Raw genomic sequence first — 18,677 nt, 5'->3', positions numbered from 1 at the left:
CTTGCACTCAGTTTTCACAGTGAGCTGCAAGGAGGGTGGCGCATGAGGAGAGGTTATTCTGTTTTCTCATCCCAAGAGTCCTGGAGCCAGTCATCAGAAGCTCAGAAATTTCAAAGTCACTTCCCAGGCAACCTGCTGGCAGTGGAGGATGCAGCGACCCAGCTGACCAGAGCCCGGTCTCCCCAGGCAGACTGGGTTTCCTCCAGCTAGTCCCATGAGGCAAGAGGAAGCCAAGGCCTGGCCTTGAAAAATTGAGTGTACCCCTGAGAGGAGGGCTGTATTTCTGAATGGACTAAAGGGAAAGCATTTGCTGGACCGCGGCCTTTCCTGCACATGATTGTAGTCAACCCTCCCAACAGCTCTGCAGGTTAAGTTGTTTTGACTCTGACTCTCACATCAATTTTCATTACACTTAGCTGCAGTTTATGATGTGCACATGGATTGGCAACCATCGGGTGGATGGTAATGGGAAGAAAGAGTGCCCGGTGCCAGATAAAACCACACTTTGTACCTGTATTTACAGAAATCATAGTCTAGTGGACATCACAGGGGAACCCAAGTGCCACTGATTACCTCGGCCATAGAACGGCTCTGCTACATTTCCTGCTCAATAAAAGTGTGTGTATTGATTTCTATCCTTTCCCAGAGTTGTGGATAATATCCTTGTTTCCAACTACAGTCAAAGCACTGTGGTCAAGGAGGGAAAATGAATAATGTTAAGGTTAACAGACACCCATTGCCATGGGCTTTAATCTTATCCTTTTCACTTGAATTAAAAAACCAACAATACCATCATAACACCATAATATAGAAAAACAGAACAAAACCCCACAAAATATTTTGTTTCCTATTAGAACCAGAGCAAACAGTTTGGTTTTGTGGATTTCCCTGTTACTCTCATCCCCATCCTTGGAGAGCTTGCTAATTAATCAGTGGAAGAACCAAAAGGTGGGAAGGCAAGGAAAGAAGTGAAAAGGGCGCAGGAATCACAACTAGGAGAGCATGATGGCAGGCAATGAAAAAAAAGGAAGGGAACCCTGGGAACCACCAAGCATCGACTTTACCCCCTGGGAAGCCTTAGGTAAATCAAGGACAGGGTTGTGGACCAGTCTTCCTCTTATGAAAGGAACACCATGATCTGATAGTTCTTTCAGCCTTGATGTCTTCTGAACTGGAATTATTTAAATTCTCTTACAAGTGTTGAAATTCATAGATCAAACATTTGGCACATACTATGTGCCAGGCACCCTGCAAACTTTGGAGAGATATAAGGAGGAACACAACGAAGTCTCTACACTCAAACTATTCAGATCAGTGAGAAAGAGTCCAGCAAACAGGCAACGGGGAGAAAGTTCTGGAAATAGATGAATGCATGAAGAGAAACCATGTAAACTCCTTGGGGGGGGTGGGGGGAGGGTAGGTGGGAGGAGGAAGTAAATAGATTCAAGGAACTACATTATTTGTATGTGTAGGTGTCTCCCACTCCCCATACTTTTGCCTCATTAACTATTCTCTTTGCAGACCTAGGGATGCGGTGGCCTCGCTTGGGAGCAGGGATTGTGAGGACCCTGCATAGTTCCTGCACTGACAGGCAGACGAAACTTAGAACATGCACGACTTCCCCATTTCATACATTGGAAGCCACACATGCATACGGGTCATGGCTCCTGCAGAGTTCCACTGTGGCCGGCGGCGCCTGGGCTGGGAGTCCGGGTCAGGCGATGTGGGCTCTAGTTTCTACCATCACCCGGTCGTGTGACCTCCCGCATGTCCAGCCTCCCACACGCCCCACCTGGTTCTCAGTTTCCTCATCTGTGAAATGGACAGGTTGCGCTACATCATTTCTAAGCTCCCTTACAGCTCTTTAAAAACAAATGAACACATCCTAAAAAGACAACTAGGATTAAGGGGTGGACTAACGTCAAATATTTGTTGATTGATAGACAAATGCTTCCCGCGACCACGCGGTTCTGTTTGGGGCTTGCACGAAATCCCCCGGCCCCTCGGCGAACACCGGCCCATCCCGGGTCTGGCTCTTCCGGGGGGGGGCCGCCGGCTCCCGGCCCCCCCCTCGCTCCCGCCCCCCGCGCGGGTGCCCTTGCGCCTCCGCCCGCGCAGCCCGCGCCGGGCCCGCGTGATGGATGGCCACGGAGCCGGCGGCCTGTCAGGCCTTATTGATGAGGTGCGCGCTGACGGCCGCCGCGTAACCCGAGGCGGCAGGAGGCGAGCGCGGCGCGGCCGGCGGCCGCAGACTCGGCGGCGCTCGGGGTCAGCCCCCGGCCGGCCGCGCCCGCCCCTCCGGCGCGCCCCGGCCCGGCTCCGCAGAGGGGGCGGCGGGTGCGGAAGCGTCTCCGGGGCCTGGCGCCCGAAGCGCGGGGCCCGCTTCCTCCCCGCGGCCGCCGCGCTTCCCGCCCCCCGCACCCCTGCCCTCGGGGCAGCGGCCGCACACCTCCCCTGGGGGCCCCTCCTCTCTCCCGCTCGGCCGCTGCCGGGACCTCCGCTCTTACCCGGGCGAGGCCGGCGCGGGCGTCCGGGGCCGCGGTGTCCGCCGGCGCTGCTCGGGGAGAGGAGCGCCTTTCCCGAGCGAAGGGGCCGCGCCCTGCGAGGCGGGACTCGGCCGCCGCCGCCAGTCTCACGTGCAGCACAGTTTAGAAGGAGTTTCACGGCAGCCACGCGGGGCGTGAGAAAAGCCGGGACACCGGCGACTATTCCATTCGTGTTCTTTAGAAACGTATACAGTGATCGATAAGAAGATAAGTAGATAAAGAAAAGTACACCTACGGGTAAAGTTGGTGATGTCCCACGTGGCATTTCCCCCATTTTTGTACGCTTACTTTCTGATTGAGCAAGTATTCGTTTCCAACAGCAAAGGCATTTTACTTGCTCCTTTGGGATACACTGGAGCTGAGTTCATTCTCGCGCTCCCCTCCTAATTCCTCCCAGTTCCTCCTTCTCCCACCTTGCTTTGCCTCTTTTTCTTCTCGGAACGAGAAGAAGGCCTGCCCGGCCAATGTGGGAGCGCCTGACGGGCTGCAGAACCCGGGCAGGGTGCCTTAGCTCCTCTGCCTTTCTAGCGAAAGCCCCCAAGGCCACCTTCTCTGTTGGTGACACTAACGTGAGAACCGAGAACGTAACCTGCAAAGCGCTTTACTTCATAAGGATGAAAGGAGCAAGGCAATACCGGAGACAACTTAACTCCTAGCGCTAAGGGGTACACGCTGTTGTTTTCCCCACTTGGAGCACGGGCTAGCCCTGACAGGTAAAGGGCCCTACTTTTGCGTTCGATGAGACTTAAGAACCAAAAAACAAGGCAGTCTTTTCTCGGGGGCCCAGTAGAGAGAGTGGATGTTGGTGTGGCTCAAGACACTCATTGGAGAGTGCAACTTAGGCCAGGAAGGGCAGGATCTGGGCAGCCAATGGTGGAAGCTCATTGATCTGGGAGTCAGAAGTCTTGGGTTCTAATCCCGGACACTTCCACCCAGCGAGTGGCAGGACCGCAGGCAAATCACTTAACTTGTCTAAACTTTAATTTCCTGTCTGTCAGATGAAGAGAATGGACACCTTCTTACGTCAACGTTTGTAACCTAGGGGGGTCCCCAAGTGGATAGCACCAAATCGTGCCATTCTGTGCCCCCCAAAGATCCGATACCAAGAGGTTCATTCCTGGTCCTGCACAGTGGAAGGGCGGGAATGCCAGGCCTCTAAGTCTGAACCTAATCTTAGCCGCAGATAATGAGCGTGTTCAGCAAGGAACCCAAAATATGAGGCCCGACTGAGTGTGTATGATAAAAGACTTGGACTGCAGATGAAAACTTCAATCCATTTACTAGGCAAACATTTATTGAGGAACAGCTAACACTGGGCACTTACTATATGCCAGGCATGCTGCCAAGTATGTTGCATGGATAGATTAGCTCATTTAGCCACACAATCACTCTGTTTCCATTTTACAGATGAAGAAACTGAGGCACAAAGCTATTAAGTAACTCACCCAGCTTGATAGGTGACAGCCGAGATTTATAGGCAAGTAGTTTGCTTTCACAATCCAAACACTACCCCTATGAACAAGGCATTGGTACCAGGAGGGATATAAAAGGGGAAAAGCAAGGATTTACTTCTTATGTATCCTCCTTTAATTTTTTAAAAATGTATTTTAACCCCCCAGTCCCAGAATCAATCCCTTTTCTCCCTCTGGTTTCACAGCCTTTTAACACATTGTATTTCAGTGTAATATCTCCACGTGCCTGCCTGTCTCTGCATCCCTCTCTCCCAAACTTCACTCTTCTTGAGGGCAGAAAGCCTATATTTGGTGCCTTTGTATTTTCCATAGTTTCTAGCATGTAGTTGATGTTTTAAGAAGTTTGTTGAATTAAATTCAGAAAATTGGAGTTTCAACTTGTCCTTATACAGTGTAAAATCCCTGTCCTTTATGACTGAAGATGTACTATCAGGGATGTGGCTGAAACACATGTGCCGTGGTCCCTTCCCCTGAGTGCGAACAGAAAAACGCACATACAGGAGATGCCATGTGATGCCTCACTAGCGTCTTAGCTCTAGTGCACCTGTTGGTGGCGTAATTAAGGCTCCATGTATGTACCTTTGGCTCAGTTATTGGTCACAGGATGGACTCTCTCTGACTGATATCGATGTAGTGTGCTGGAGTTGCAAGGCATCACAGAGATTCTGGTCCAAGGACCCTGAAAGGTCTACATACTTACTCAGAGTTGCACAGCTATTTCATGGCAAAGCTGGCAGCAGGGGATCTGGGACCCTGGTCATACCCTGTTCTTCTATTTCAACATGCTGCTATAGGAACTGCTATCTCCCCTCTATAAATCTGAACCCCAAGGCCAAGCTTTCCTCACCCTGATACAATCACCAGGGTGAGAAGATTAGCGATAAGGCAGCACTGAGCTCTGGGGTAGTCTGGGAACCTGGTTAGCACTGCTCAGCCTGCCCTTTGTAGGAAGGTGGAAACAGTCACCCTGGCTCAGCCCCAGTGGGGGGCCGGTGGGGGTATGAGGATGTGACACAGGGTCTCAAGGAATCATAGACATTCAAAACTCTAGTCACTCCATGCCCCTCTTAAACCAAGGACAAACCAAGCCAAAAGGGGCACTCGCTATATATTATATTTCTAGACTGAATATCTTCCACATATCCTGTGGACTCATAAATATTCTAGCCTTCCAAATAAAGAAAATAAGACAGAAAAGTTGGAGGGCACATAATGGGCGGAGTTCTGGACTTTATCGTTGTTCCAATTCTCATCATTTCATAGGGTGATCCCGTGTTCCAGTTTATGCCTGCTGTCCTGGGTAATTATTAGCAGCGCACACAATCAGTTTCACACGAATTAAATGGTCACTCTTTGTCACTTGAACTCTCTGAGCCTTGGTTCCCCATCTACAAAATAAAGGGTTTTGAGCATATATCTTTCAAGTTTTCTTTTCAATGTTTTGAAAATGCTTCAATTTTTTGAATGTGGGGCTGCAAGAGAAGCTTCACGGCTTCTTTTGTCTGGGCAGCTGAGAGCAAAGTCACTAATGGATTGGTGATTGCTCTGTTATTGACATTGAACTTTGGGCTTCAGGTTCACCATTGACAAACTGGGATTGATTAAAAATAATAAAATAAGCCAGCCCTTCTGAATAATATGTGGGAATTAATTAGCACTCACCTCCCAAATAAGCAGATCACGTTAATATTACTCATTAGAACTGTATTACAAATATTACAACTGCTGTTCAACCTATCAGTTCTCCTTTCTCTTCTCCACCAGTTTGTTTGTATTTAATACCTAGCTAAATGGAAGAGACAGGATTTGTTTTATGTGGTTCTCAATTGGGGCCATTAATTCACCGTCTCTTTTTATCCTCCCCCCCCCCCCCATCCCATAGTGTTTCCCAACACCATTCTCATGATAAAGAAATGCTGTTGGGGAGAAGGTTGTGGCAAGGCCACCTCCTCAGTGTGGTCCTTGTTGTGGCTACCCCAACAGTCAGGCAGTCTCCTCTTTCCTCCTATTTCCACATAAACATTCCCTTTATACCGGCTGACTCTGAAATTCAAGTGTGTGTGTGTGTGTGTGTGTGTGTGTGTGTGTGTGTGCACGTTATTTTGTCACTTTGTTAAACTTAAAAAAATCCCTGATGTCTGCAATAGTATTTAGGAATTCTCCAGATCCCCCACAATGCCCGGCACATAGTAGGTCCTCAACACACACTCAAAAGAATGAATTAGTGACTGAACGAATACATCTAGAAACTGAATCTGGAGTTCTGTATAAGAAATTTCCTATTTTTGAAATGCAATAATTTGCCCAAATTTCTTTCTCTTTTCACACTTCAGGAAACCTCAGTCACAGCCACATTGTAAAAGTATGGCTTTGTAAACCACTTTATTTTCACTGTTTTGATCTCATATGTGGGGGGGCTCTTAAAGTGCTATTTGCTTCACTTTATAGCTTGCACCTTGGAGAGGCTGGTTGATAAATGAGAGATGAATAATTCCTTATTGCTACTTATCTGCTAAATCTATAAACTAGTGTCAGCATTTACTCAGTTGGGTTTAAAGCTATGTCTGGTATACTTATTAACTTGCTTAAAATAAGCCATAAAAATGGGCTTGGTAGGCAGTTTTTTAAACTAATTTTTAAAAATCACATTGGTCATTTTCCACTAACTCATGAGATGACCTTTGGCAAATCACTTAACCTCCTTGGGCCTCACCTGCAGAAGGAAGATGGTGGGCGTGGGGGGGGGGGGTGCTAGATCAGCTCTAAGAGCTTTGCTGGTCTTAGAGCCCTTGATTCTATGATTTTCAAAAGAGGAAATTAAGGGATCCTGATAATACCTATTAGAGCAATTACAAATCAGTTCGTATAGACTATCTCATGAATCCTTGGCATATCCCTGGTGGGCGGGGAAGGCAGCACTTGGTAGTTAGAGCAGGGCATTCTGAGTTGTATTCTGTTACTTATTAGTAGTGTGACCTTTGGCAATGCAACACTTCTGAGTCTCAGTTTCCTCATCTATAAAACGGGCACAATACTCCAGTAATACACTGATTACTCCAAAGAGCAATAAAATGTGAAGATCAAATGTGACATACATGTGAAAGCACTTTGATAAATGTTATTCATTGGCCCCAATTTAGAGATGAGAGGACCATTCAAGGTACCGTTTAGTTAATCAGTTTGTAGCAGAGCCAAGGGAAGGATTGTTTGACCTCTCTTGTTCTATTTGGATTACATATTGAAATTTATTTAAAAATTATATAAATAGATTATATAATCTTTATACAAAGATTATATAAAGATTGAGTGTTCAAAAGAAACCTGTGCCTGATGAGAAATTTCTGGGAATGCTAAATGACATATTGATAAGAAAATCAGTTAATATCTTACTGGCCCACAAACCTAGGAACTCCCAGCTAATAGAAAATAAAGCATTTTCCGAAGCCTTTGAAAATATGCACCCTTTCCAGCTCTGGTTCTCCTTGCGTCTCAGACCCCTTGCTTTGGGGTTCACCCTGGCCATGTGAAAAGTACTTACCATCTGCCCAAGGCTTTGGGTTTAATTCCCTAGAGAGATGTGTGCAGAGAAAGCAGTTGTTGCTGAGAATTTTTGTTGTAAAGAAGTCAGCAAAAGTGTCTGGAACACAGCCCTGTGAGAATTATTCTTCAAGACAGCACTCCCACCATGTCTGTACAGTGCAGGGGGCTAGCAAATGTGGCCTGACGATAAATATGTTGCTTGACTGGGTCCTGCTTACCTTGTAGTGGAGAAGGTCAGAGATGAACAGTCAACAAAACTGTAATTCTACAAAAACTAAAATTCTGTGGTTCTACCAAAATTCTATTCATATTTCCTACTGCCAAACAGTCAACCAACCAACCAACCAACCAAATAGACAAAGGCTGACCTCAAAGTTAAAAAAAAAAAAAGTATAGAGCACAGAGAAAGAGAATAAGAGTGGTATTGTAAGTCTATACTTCCTACGGTACTCAGACTACAAGTTTTCATTTGCTAAATGTTTATTTGCTAATTAACAATGATGAAACTGATCTTTAGTTTGATGTTACTTTTACCTTCTCATGACCAAATGTGTTACATTAAGTTAAAAATTTCAGTGCAAAGGTTTTTGAAGCTTCCTTAAGTTTTAACGTTTTTTTTTTTTAAGATTTTATCTTGGGGTGCCTGGGTGGCTCAGTCGGTTAAGCAGCCGACTTCAGCTCAGGTCATGATTTCGCCATCCGTGAGTTCGAGCCCCGCGTCAGGCTCTGTGCTGACAGCTCAGAGCCTGGAGCCTGTTTCAGATTCTGTGTCTCCCTCTCTCTGACCCTCCCCCGTTCATGCTCTGTCTCTCTCTGCCTCAAAAATAAATAAACATTAAAAAAAAAATTTAACGATTTTATCTTTAAGTAATCTCTGTATCCAATGTGGGGCTCGAACTTACAACTTGGAGTTCAAGCATCACATGCTCCAGCCACAGAGCCAGCCAGGCTCCTCAAGCCTCCTTAATTTTATGGTGGGATTTTGTTTCTTTTTGTTACCATTCTCTCCCTCACCCCATCTCACACCTGCTTATAAAGGGGGAGGAAGCAACCTTCATCTTTATAAACTGCTACTTATTTATGTACAAATTAAAATGATTTCAGTTTCAATAATGGCACCTGACATTCATTAATACTTGTCTTGTAATTCATTTGATCTTCAGTCCCATTCTTAGTGATTAACTTTCTTGCTTTCACAAAGGTCTTTTCTTTTGAACACCCTCTCCAACTTTTGGGCCACCACTAAATGTCTGTCTTCCCTCCCCTGTCCAAGCTCTCCTCCTCTTCTCCCTAGTCTGAATAATCAGCTTTTATTTGCAGCTGGACCAGCACCTGGCCTTACATTCCAGCACATCCTTCTGTCAGCAAAGGGAGTTTTGAGAAGAGGAAAAGTTACAAGAACTTAGACTTGTTTTCAATTTCAGAAACACTCAAGGTTACAAGTGAAATTCTGAGACAACTGTGAAAACATTTTCGAAAGGGACATGAGGGGACCTCTTTGTGGAAAACTCACTCCCACCAATTGTAAATGTATTTAGCCAGGAATCAAGAGTCCAGGGCTATTCTTGGAGCTTTAGGAAGTCTAAAGCTGAATTCTCTAAAATGGATAAGCTTTTATCAGAAGCACAATAGTCATGAAATCTTAGGAAGAAACAGATCTTGGATCTGGTCAATCTTCCCCACCCCTCTCAAAACATCTCATTTTCTAATTTCAAAGAGACAGGAACTCCTTGTAGTTCATTTGGAAAATACAGGAAAGTATATCAAGAAAAAGAAAATCTGTCCTAATCACACCGCCCAGAAAGAACCCCTGAGAACATTAGTGTTCTCCCTTCCCCAAACTCTCTCCAACAGTTTCACACTGAATAGAGTGCTTTTGCAATTTACTTTTTATTTTTTAAAAATATGAGACATTTCTAGGTCATTAAATATTTCAAGGAAACAATATGATGGCTACATACATTGCACTGTTTATGTACATAAATTCTTACTGTTCAGAGTTCATGTTATTTTCTACTTTTCACTGTTATAAATAGAAGTTTGATGTGTCCTTGTCAAATTGACATAAATTTTGGTAAGTAAAGCACCTTGTAAACCTCTGACTATTTCCTTGGGGTAAATTTCTATTCCTGGAAAAAGTGAGTCAAAGAATATGAACACTAGTAGGGTTTTGCATCCATACTGCAACGTTGCTTTCTAGAATTTTTGCATCCAAAATTCCTACTACCACCAGCAGCACTCAATTTTGGGTAAGATAACTTAAAAATAGATCTGACAAAGTGTCAGGTAAATTTCCATCCCTTATTAGGGAAATTTAATTTCTGGAGCCACAGGTAAGAAACAAAACAAAATGCCAAATGAAACCAAGGGGAACACTAATGCCAAACTGAATGAATCACACTTTGGAGATTATTTCAGGGACTGGTGAGAGGCCCTGTCTGTCCTCTAAAGTTTGTAACCACTTCAAAATATAAGAAACTGAAGCACAAAAATGTTAAGAAAGTTTCCCAAAATAACATAGCCAGTAAGTAGTACAGATGGGATTCAAATCATATTATTATCACATTGGAGTCCAAACTCTTACCACTGACCAAATTTGAATGTAGTATCTCAGCAAATCTAAAGTCTCCAGAATGTTCTTTGTCATGAGTTCCACTGCCCAGAAGTTGCCTTTTGTAGCTTTTAAGGTTTTAACCAGTAAATGAGAATAATCTCAGATTATCTATGAAGGGAAGATTTATCTGTGAAGAAGGTGACACTCAACTATTAAGAAGCACATTCATACATCTTATTTCTAGGATATGCCAGAAATAGAAGAGAAATAACTTGCCTGAGGTCATCCAGTTTGTGGGGAGTTGCATTGGGACTAGAATCCAAGCTCTTGTGATACTTTGGTTACTGCCTGTAGTGTTTCCTCTGCCAGCAAATATCCTCTGTGGGCAAATGAGGATTGACTAAGACCCATAGAGCCTTAAAGTTTCACGGGGGTTCCTGTCCAGCACCCGGGATCTCCCTTTCCAAGAGAAGTCTGAAGGGGAAGTGACACAGCTGGGTTGGTGGGGATATTGTGGGTCACAGCAGCATAAGGGACTTAGCACCCTGAGCTTAGGTATGGGCAAGCAGAGGTGGTCTTCTCCCAGGGAAAGACCTGCCAGTCCTATGAGCCACACTCAAGTGGAAAGCTTAGGCAGGAGCGATTGTCACTGCACCAGTAGAGGGTAGAGACTGTTGCTGGCCTTCTGGGGAGGGGATTCCTGCACTGAATGGAAGGCTGAACCAGATAACCTCTGGGCCCTTCTAGCTCCCGACGTCTCTGATTTGTATGTGTTGGAGTAAAGAAGTGAGCAGTCACGGGACTGGAATAGTTGATTTAGGGTCCCACCCCGGTCACCAGTGAAGTTCTCATCTTGGGCAAATAATTTAACCTGTCAGTACAAGGCACAATGCCCGGTGCAGAGAAAAGCTTTGTAAATGTTTGCTGAATGAATGACCGAAAGAATGGTGGATGGATTTAAGCCTCCCAAGTCCCAAGGAATATTGGTGATTATTGGATTCTTACAGTGCCCTTTGACTGGTGTAGAGTTTGAATGAGATAATGTAAAAATATTCTGAACTTCTTAAAAGGAAATGTGATCTGCCAAACCCAAAGGGATTCTAGTTCGTCCTTACACTGACAATGGGTAGAGTTATAATTTACCAGCATCAGTAAGCGTATTATTCAGTGGTCAGTTTTGAGTCCACACAAAACTCTCTATTTCATTAATCCCTCCTGTCGCCGATGGGTTAGCTCAAAGCCTCCCAGAACCGGGTGGGGCAGCCAGACCGCATCCCTCCCTCCACCCCCGCCCCGGATAAATGCTGAGGTCTAATGGATTGTTCATGCTGCTGTCCAGATTAGATAGCAAGCCCCTCCGTTATCGTGGCTGGAGCAAACCCGGGCGGCCACTCTGGTGAGAGCTTTCTAAGGCAGCCCCGAGAAGCCTGGGGAATCTAGAAGGCAAGGGAGAGCAGAGAGCTGCTAACAAATCCTGGGGCCCCAAGGCTGTTTCCACATAGCGCCTCTTCTCAGAACTTGCTCTGGACCCTAAATCCTTCACTCCCTCCCCCTATAGCATTTAAGTAACTACTGAAGTGGCCGGTAGTTACTATTTGCTGAATTCTAGGGAGCAGTTCTAAGACAGTAACTCATAGATTCTTCTTGTCAACTTCTGAGAAGCTGGAAACACTTTGACGATAACACCCTCCCTCCCCTTAATACCAGAGAGATGCTTTTGCACAGCGACTGCTGCATGAGACCAGGAAGGCTGTACCTTTCCTAATTTTTGTTGTCCTTGCATCATTGCAGAGGAAACATAGCTGACTTTCTCACCTCCCTTCCTAATTCTCCATGGTCAAGTTTTTACCTGTTAATGATCCTGTTTGTTAAGGAAAAGTTTCTTTAGAGTTTTCTTTAAGTTCCTTAAATAAACCTTAAGGATTTTTTCCCCTGCAAGTGATTTTTTTTTGTCTCCAGTCATTATCTAAAACCAAAAAAGGATCTACTATTTATCAACATTATTATAAAACAGTAAGAATTTCATGTATGCTCTAACAACAAATTCTACATAAAACAATGATAAATGCTCAAAATCATTATTTATCTACAAGGAGAGGCTAATTGTTCTATCATTATTATGATAGAAGTACTGTGATATAACAGAAAGCAAATAAAGTCTTAGCTGGTGAACAAGGAAAAGTTATCTATTTATACCATATCAATTTCCTGTTAAATCTTGCAGTTAGTGAAAAGCCATAATAAATGGTGTGGCAGGACAAATCATCTGGCTCAGTAGGAAATGTTTCTACAACATTAAAAAAAAAAAACAACAAAAAACCCTGCATCATGTTTTGTAGTGAATCAATCTTGGTAGAGTTCCACTTAGCCACTGGAAAATGACTTTATAGTATGCTATTTATTTAGAGGTGGAAATTCAAGAAATTTCGTAAGGACAAACGGCACAGCTACTGTGTAGATTAATATCCAGACATTAAAATAATTCGCCAACAGAAGGCTTCTGATTCACCCAAGGAGACATCTTTATCCAGTAAGTTCTGCATGCAAGTGGTACACCCAAATTAATAAAAACGAATTTTTCACGAGGGGGAAGGGTCTATGGTTGGGATGAGAAAAGATCAAGCCAGACACAGGGAAATTTTAAATGTGGGACGTGTGTCTGGAAGCATCCTGCGGTTACTAAGATCAGCCTGGTCTGCAGCCGCCAAGGACCGGGCAAATAGAAAGACACGCAGTTAAAAAAGAAGAGCACGTTTTATAGATAAAGAACAAAGTAAGGGGGAAAGATTTTGATTAAGCAAGAAAAGGAAACTCAGGAATTGAATTAGAGGGAGGGGAACGAGAATCAGAGAGGGAGGTGGGGATGGGTGGGGATGAACGAAGGAAAGGAGAAAACAGGCAAAGCTAAGACAATACTAAACGAATAAAGAAAATCCCTAAGACCGGTGGGTAGGGTGGATGAGGGAGAAACGACACATCACGGCATCTAAGAAAAAGCAGCAGCCATTCCAAACTCCGCCCTGCCAAACACCGACCCGGTAAAAGCCGCGCCCGGCGCCTGGACACCGGCCCCCTGGGGCGGGCATCTGTGCGCAGGATTGCCACTACTGACCCTGGATTTAGCGAAATGTGATTTGGGAAAGGTCTGCCAGGAGTCTTTTCTAGGCTCAGAAAGAGGGGCGCTGAGGAACTGTCGAGTTTGCGGCCAAGAAATGATAAAAAGGCAGTGCCCTTCCCCAGAACTTCAGCTTGCCCAGGCCTGGGAATCCGGTGGCCTCTCCACAAGTCCCAGGTCCCCCGAAGCTTCGAGAAATCTCTGCTTCCGGCCTCCGCGCCGGCAGGAACTGTGCATGAAATATTAAGGTTCTTTGAACGCGGCTGAGGGAGACTCTGAACTCTGCGTCCGTAGCCACCAAGCCCGCGAGCCAGATCCGGGTGCCATCCAAGTCCCTTAGGAACCCTCCAAACCCGGCCAAGGAAAGGATTGAACCAGTGCTTTGCGGACTGGAGTCGGGTTCGCTGCGCCCTCGACTAGGATGGGAAGGAGGTGTCTATCTGCAGGGGGATGTTAAAATGCGGAACAGCCTAACTGGGGGTGGGTGTGTGCATGTAAAAATACACGTTTTGATGAAACTTCTACTGTAATTCTTGGCCTGTTTAGGGACCTTACGTGGGAGTTAGAGACTGGAACGACAGCGGAAGGACGCGGCTTCGCTCCCCTAGTCGCTGCCCAGACCGTGAGGGCAGCGGCGTTGGGGCGAGCGGGTCCAGGGTCGCGCCAGCCCCTGCCCTTGGAATGGCGCGCGCAGGCGGATCTCCTCGGCTCCCGGGTCCATCTGTGCGTTGAGCATTCCCGGGGTCTGAGCTCCCCAAGCTCAGATCTGGGAGAGGGCGATCCGGGACGCGTTCTGAGCAGCACCAGGCCCCGGCACGAGGTCACACGACTGACCGCGACCTGGACTCTGCTGTCTGCGGCCTGGGCTTTCTCGCCCATTACCCCCGCTCGGGAGGCTGGGGGCCGCCGGAGCGACACCCGTGTGAGGTTATCTGGCCTATGTGGCGCCCTAATGGTTGAATGCGTCCAAACCAACCTAACCTCAGCCTCGCCAGGAATAGAAACGATAAGAGGAGGTTCCGCTGCAAAGTGGCCAAGAACTCAAGCGGTCTAGTTGTTTCTTTGCAAAGATCCGCTGGTCTAGAAGGTGTGGTCGCGCGCTCGGGGTTTCCTCCCGGCCTCCTGTTGCTGCAGGAGCCGTCTCCACCACCACCGATTCGTTTTCCCACCTGGCCACTCGGACTGTGCACGAGCGGCTCTCCCAGAGGGACCAGGGACTCGGGACGTTAACCCACCCTACGGGAGAGCAGTGTCTCTTCGGGTTTCCATTGCCCGGGTTTCCGCGAGGGCTGCGTGCTTCTCACAGGGCTTGCTCCCGGGAAGATCGCTCCTGATGAGGAGTTGTTTGGCAAAGGGTTCGAGCCCCTTTGCGGTGCACCCAGGCGATGTAACTTTGGGCAGAGTAACTGCTCCCAACCTTTCTTCCCGTCATGTAAGGTGTGGGAGAAACAACACCTCGATGTGAAGTGAATTTGTAAACTTTTAAGCTCCACCCAAAAGGGATTAATATTGATCACTAATTAATACGGTCTTCTTCCTCCTCCCCCCCCCCCCTTTAGGAGCATTTCTCTGCCTCTTTGAGGGGTCCCTGAGGCTTTATTGAGTGTTCCCATTATTTGGGAATCTCCATCGCCCCTTCCTCCCTTAAATAAAAAAAAAATTACTTTTCGTTTCCTTCACCAAACTCTCCACGGGGTTAGGACTGTTCGCCCCAGACTCGTCCCACTAAGGCCTGCCCGGGGACACTTTTAAGGTCGTCGCTATTCTCGTTGGGCCGCGCCACGGGGACCCCACCCAGTCCGCCTGGCCGGCTCCCTTTCCCCGGCTGCGCGCCCGCACTGAGACCCAGGGTTCCGGCCCTGCGCGCTCGTCACTGGCGCCCAGATTTGGAACTCAGCCGTCCTCGGTTCCTTTTCATTTTTCCGGCAACCTTAAGCCTGCTCCCTTTTCTCTCCTGTCCCTTCCTACCCTCCGCCAGAGCCTGACGCCACTTGGTTTATTGACCTTAGATCTGCTACGCGGCTTTATCAGGCCCCGCGGAGCGTCCCGCGGGGCACGTTTCCCCCCCCCCCCCCGCCCCCCAGTGGCGCGGTGGGAGCCCTTTTTAAGCTTCTCTAGAAACCTCTCATTCGGGCCCCATCCCGACTCCGCTCCCAAAACCTACAGAAACATCGCCCCAATTCCCGTGATCATGGAGAGAACCGAGGCAGGGCCTTCAGGGCCACGAATATTTGCCTGTGTCGCCCCTTTATCTAGATAAGGTAGGTGAAAGTGCCCGCCTCCCCCCTCGCAATTATTCGGATAATTGTCTCGAATCTCCACTTGGTGCTGTGTTTAGACAGTTGGAGATTGATCGTTTGAATTTATTCAGTGTCTGCGCTGCCCCAGCCCTCAACGCCGTCTTCTCTACTGTCCCCAGCCTTAACACATCTCTGGACTTACACATGCAAACTGTAACTTTACGTCCTATAAATCACTTGGCAAATATAACTAGGCATTAGAAAGTCATTTGAAATGGATATTTTATTGGGCTTGAGAAATAGAGCAGGGATAAAGAGCAACTTATTCCCATTTCCTCAATACCAACCTCACAAAACTGTCTAAACGTCCCACCCCCGCCCCTTGAACTCGTCAATGAAAAATCACTTTCACAAATTCTTTAGAAGAAAGAGGAAATGTCTACATCACTAAAAATGAACTCCAATGTATTCTGTAAAAAAAAAAAAAAAAAAAAAAAAAAACAACTTCATAAATTGGGACTTTCAAATATCTTTTTACTCTAGGCCCATTTATCCAAATAAGACTAACAGAGACAAAACACTTAATCACTACTACTAATAAAAGAGCCAAGCCAGTTTTGTGATGATAGGTTGTGGGATTCTAGCAGACTTTCACAGTCATGCTTCCCCTCATTTCAGATATTGGCACTTCCTTAATCCTGCCCAGCTAAAAGCCTTCCAGTTTCCCTCCATCTTGGTGAATCCGCAGGAGAGTGAGTGTGTGGGGACTCCGGGAAATGAGGAGGGCCAAGGCAAGCTGGAGCTGGGCAGGGGGAAAATAATGTTTGAGACAGCTTTTGAATTTATCCTGGTGGAAGCCAGCAAGGCTTTGGGAGAGGGAAGCATACATGAAGGAACAATTTTCCATTCTCTGTTTTGCAGAACTGGTATCTGTAGTAAGTGCACAGACACCAAGAGACTGCACTAAATCCTACCCGATTCCAAAAAAGGGCTCACCCAGTCCTCCCTAAGGCTGCAAGGTTAAAATATGCCCTTGTCTGTTTTCAACCTTTGGGCAAGGGGAGGAACTCAGACAAACCGGCTGCCTTCAAACTCTCCCAGAGCCTTAGCTGTTAAGTAACGCTTCACTCTGGACTCAGGATCTTCTCATTTTCCACCTGTGTTTTCTCAAAGCTGCCCCTCTTTCTTCACCTGTGTCTCTCCTTTTGGACTCGGCTCTTTTCTCAGCTACAAATAAGATTCAAAGCTCATTTGCCCAAACTCAGGATTTATAGAAAGGGGAGGTCATTTTATCTTGTATGCAAAAGCATATGCAACCAAGCTCTTCAAAGCACACAGTGGGCTTGGGGAAGAAAACCACAATCATTACAGTGCACCTGCAAAACCCACCTCCACTCCTCCTTCCCATCACATTGTCTGGCTCCAGAATAAATGAAAAATTAAACCCTACACCTAGCCTGGCTGACCCTTGGCCTGTAAATAGGCAAAGAAAAGTATCAGATCCCGAGGGCCCTGAGGCCTATTCGCTAATTCACTAATGAAGCCATAGGAAACACGGCTGAGACTTTCTGGCCTGAGAGCCTACCCGGCTGGTCTGACAGGGGTCAGGAAGGGTTTTCCTGAGCTTTCTCAAGGGGTTCTCAGACTGAGCATCAGCAGCGTGGACCCAGGGGAAAGGCATGGATCTGTGTTGGAGCGAGCAAAGACAAGCGGGCCCAGGGGCACCTGGTCAGATCCGTTGGCATTTTTGTGTGGTATGTATTTATTTACTTTTTACTGAGAGACTGACCATCCCCACCAATTTCTGATTGTTGGAGTAGGAGGCTGAACCCGGAAATAGAGACACTACACGCTACCAAGTTGGGAGAAAGGGAAACAGAGAGAAAATGTAGCACAGGGAAGAAGTGGGAAAGGAAGCCTTGTATCTGCGGTTTGGTCTGTCAAGAATCTCATCCTTTCTTCCTGTCCTCAAAGGTCTGAGAGCCTCTTGCCCATCCTCACTGGCAGGTCTTCTCCCTGCCCCTATCCCCGCACCTCCCCTCTGCCCACAGCCTGAGAGAGCTCACTCGGCCTACTCTTCCTTCCGCCCTGCTGCTCCTGGCCTTCCTGGCCTCCCAGCTCCCTGCCTCTCTCTCTTCCCGGGTGGAGGGTCCCCAGGAAGGCCAGGAAAGGACTCACCCTCGGTGGGAGCGGTGTCCCTGCAGCTCCTTGAGGCTGGTGTGAGGCAGTCTCTCAGGAACGGTTGGTCTCCGTCCCTCCCTCAGTCTCAGGGATTCCAGGCTGTTCTCAGCGGGGTGGGAGGGAGGCGTTGTGAGCCGAGTCTCCCAGCTCCCTCAGAGCTCCCAGCTTTCCCCTCAGAATTAGATAACAGGAAAAATAGATAAGAGAAGTGGTTCATTAATTCAGCAAGCCTTTTTTTTTTTTTTCAGTATGTGTACAAGTGGAAGGAAACCCTGTTAGGGAATGAAGCCCTAGTTGGACGTTTTTTTAATAAGTCAGTGTTCACAAGGTTCCAGAGATGCTTCCGGAAGGTCACTCAGAAGGACTGAGACCTACAGGAAACAAACTTAAGGAGTCACCATTTGTGGGGGAAAAATGCTGACTTCACAGCATGCGACTTCTTCACCCCAAGTCTCTCTCAGAGGCTAGTCCAGCCTTTGGTGGTGCTTGCCTAGGTGACATCGTCCTCTGAGGGCAGAAATAACAATAACAGCAGCACTGCTCTTCCAGTAGGCAATAAAAAATAACACTTGTTCATGTAGTATTTCCTGGGCTCCTCACAACAGGAGCAGCAGGCAGCTTCTAAAACAGTATGAGATCCTTGAGCTTGGAGAGGTTAGAAATGTGCCGGTGGCCCAGTCACACAGCCTGGAAAAGGATAGAGCCCATGTTGGATTCTAGATGAATTGCTCTCTAATGTAGCAGTAAAGAAATCAGTGAATTCTTAGGATTGGAAGATACCTCAGAATTCCAATCTCTTACCCAAAGCAGGAATCCCCATGAGGTGATTAGCTGTACTCTGTTTGAATACTCCTGCTATGGGGAGCTCATCACTCTACAGGGCATGGAGGTACAGCTCTACTGGCCACCATTCTTCCCTGCCCCACAAATGACCCAAGATTGCAGGGCTGTGCCAGGCACACGGGAAGCAACAGGGAGCTGCGGCCACGGACTGATTGGAGTCATCAGGCGAACGAGCTGCATGGAATT

At 47.0% G+C, this 18,677-nt stretch overlaps 1 protein-coding gene across 1 annotated transcript in view; it reads right to left on the bottom strand.

Annotated features, from left to right (window-relative positions):
* The window catches only part of GATA4 (GATA binding protein 4), an 80,014-nt gene extending 62,258 nt beyond the window's left edge, over positions 1–17,756 (bottom strand). Inside the window, exon 1 of the mRNA XM_042935030.1 lies at positions 17,646–17,756. The gene's annotated coding sequence lies outside the window, so the exon portion shown is untranslated. The remainder of the gene's footprint in view (positions 1–17,645) is intronic.
* Between the last annotated feature and the right edge of the window lie 921 nt (positions 17,757–18,677).

Source organism: Panthera leo, chromosome B1, assembly GCF_018350215.1.
Source record: "Panthera leo isolate Ple1 chromosome B1, P.leo_Ple1_pat1.1, whole genome shotgun sequence".
In the NCBI taxonomy this organism is placed as follows: domain Eukaryota; kingdom Metazoa; phylum Chordata; class Mammalia; order Carnivora; family Felidae; genus Panthera; species Panthera leo.
This window is presented reverse-complemented; position numbering and strand designations above follow the sequence as displayed.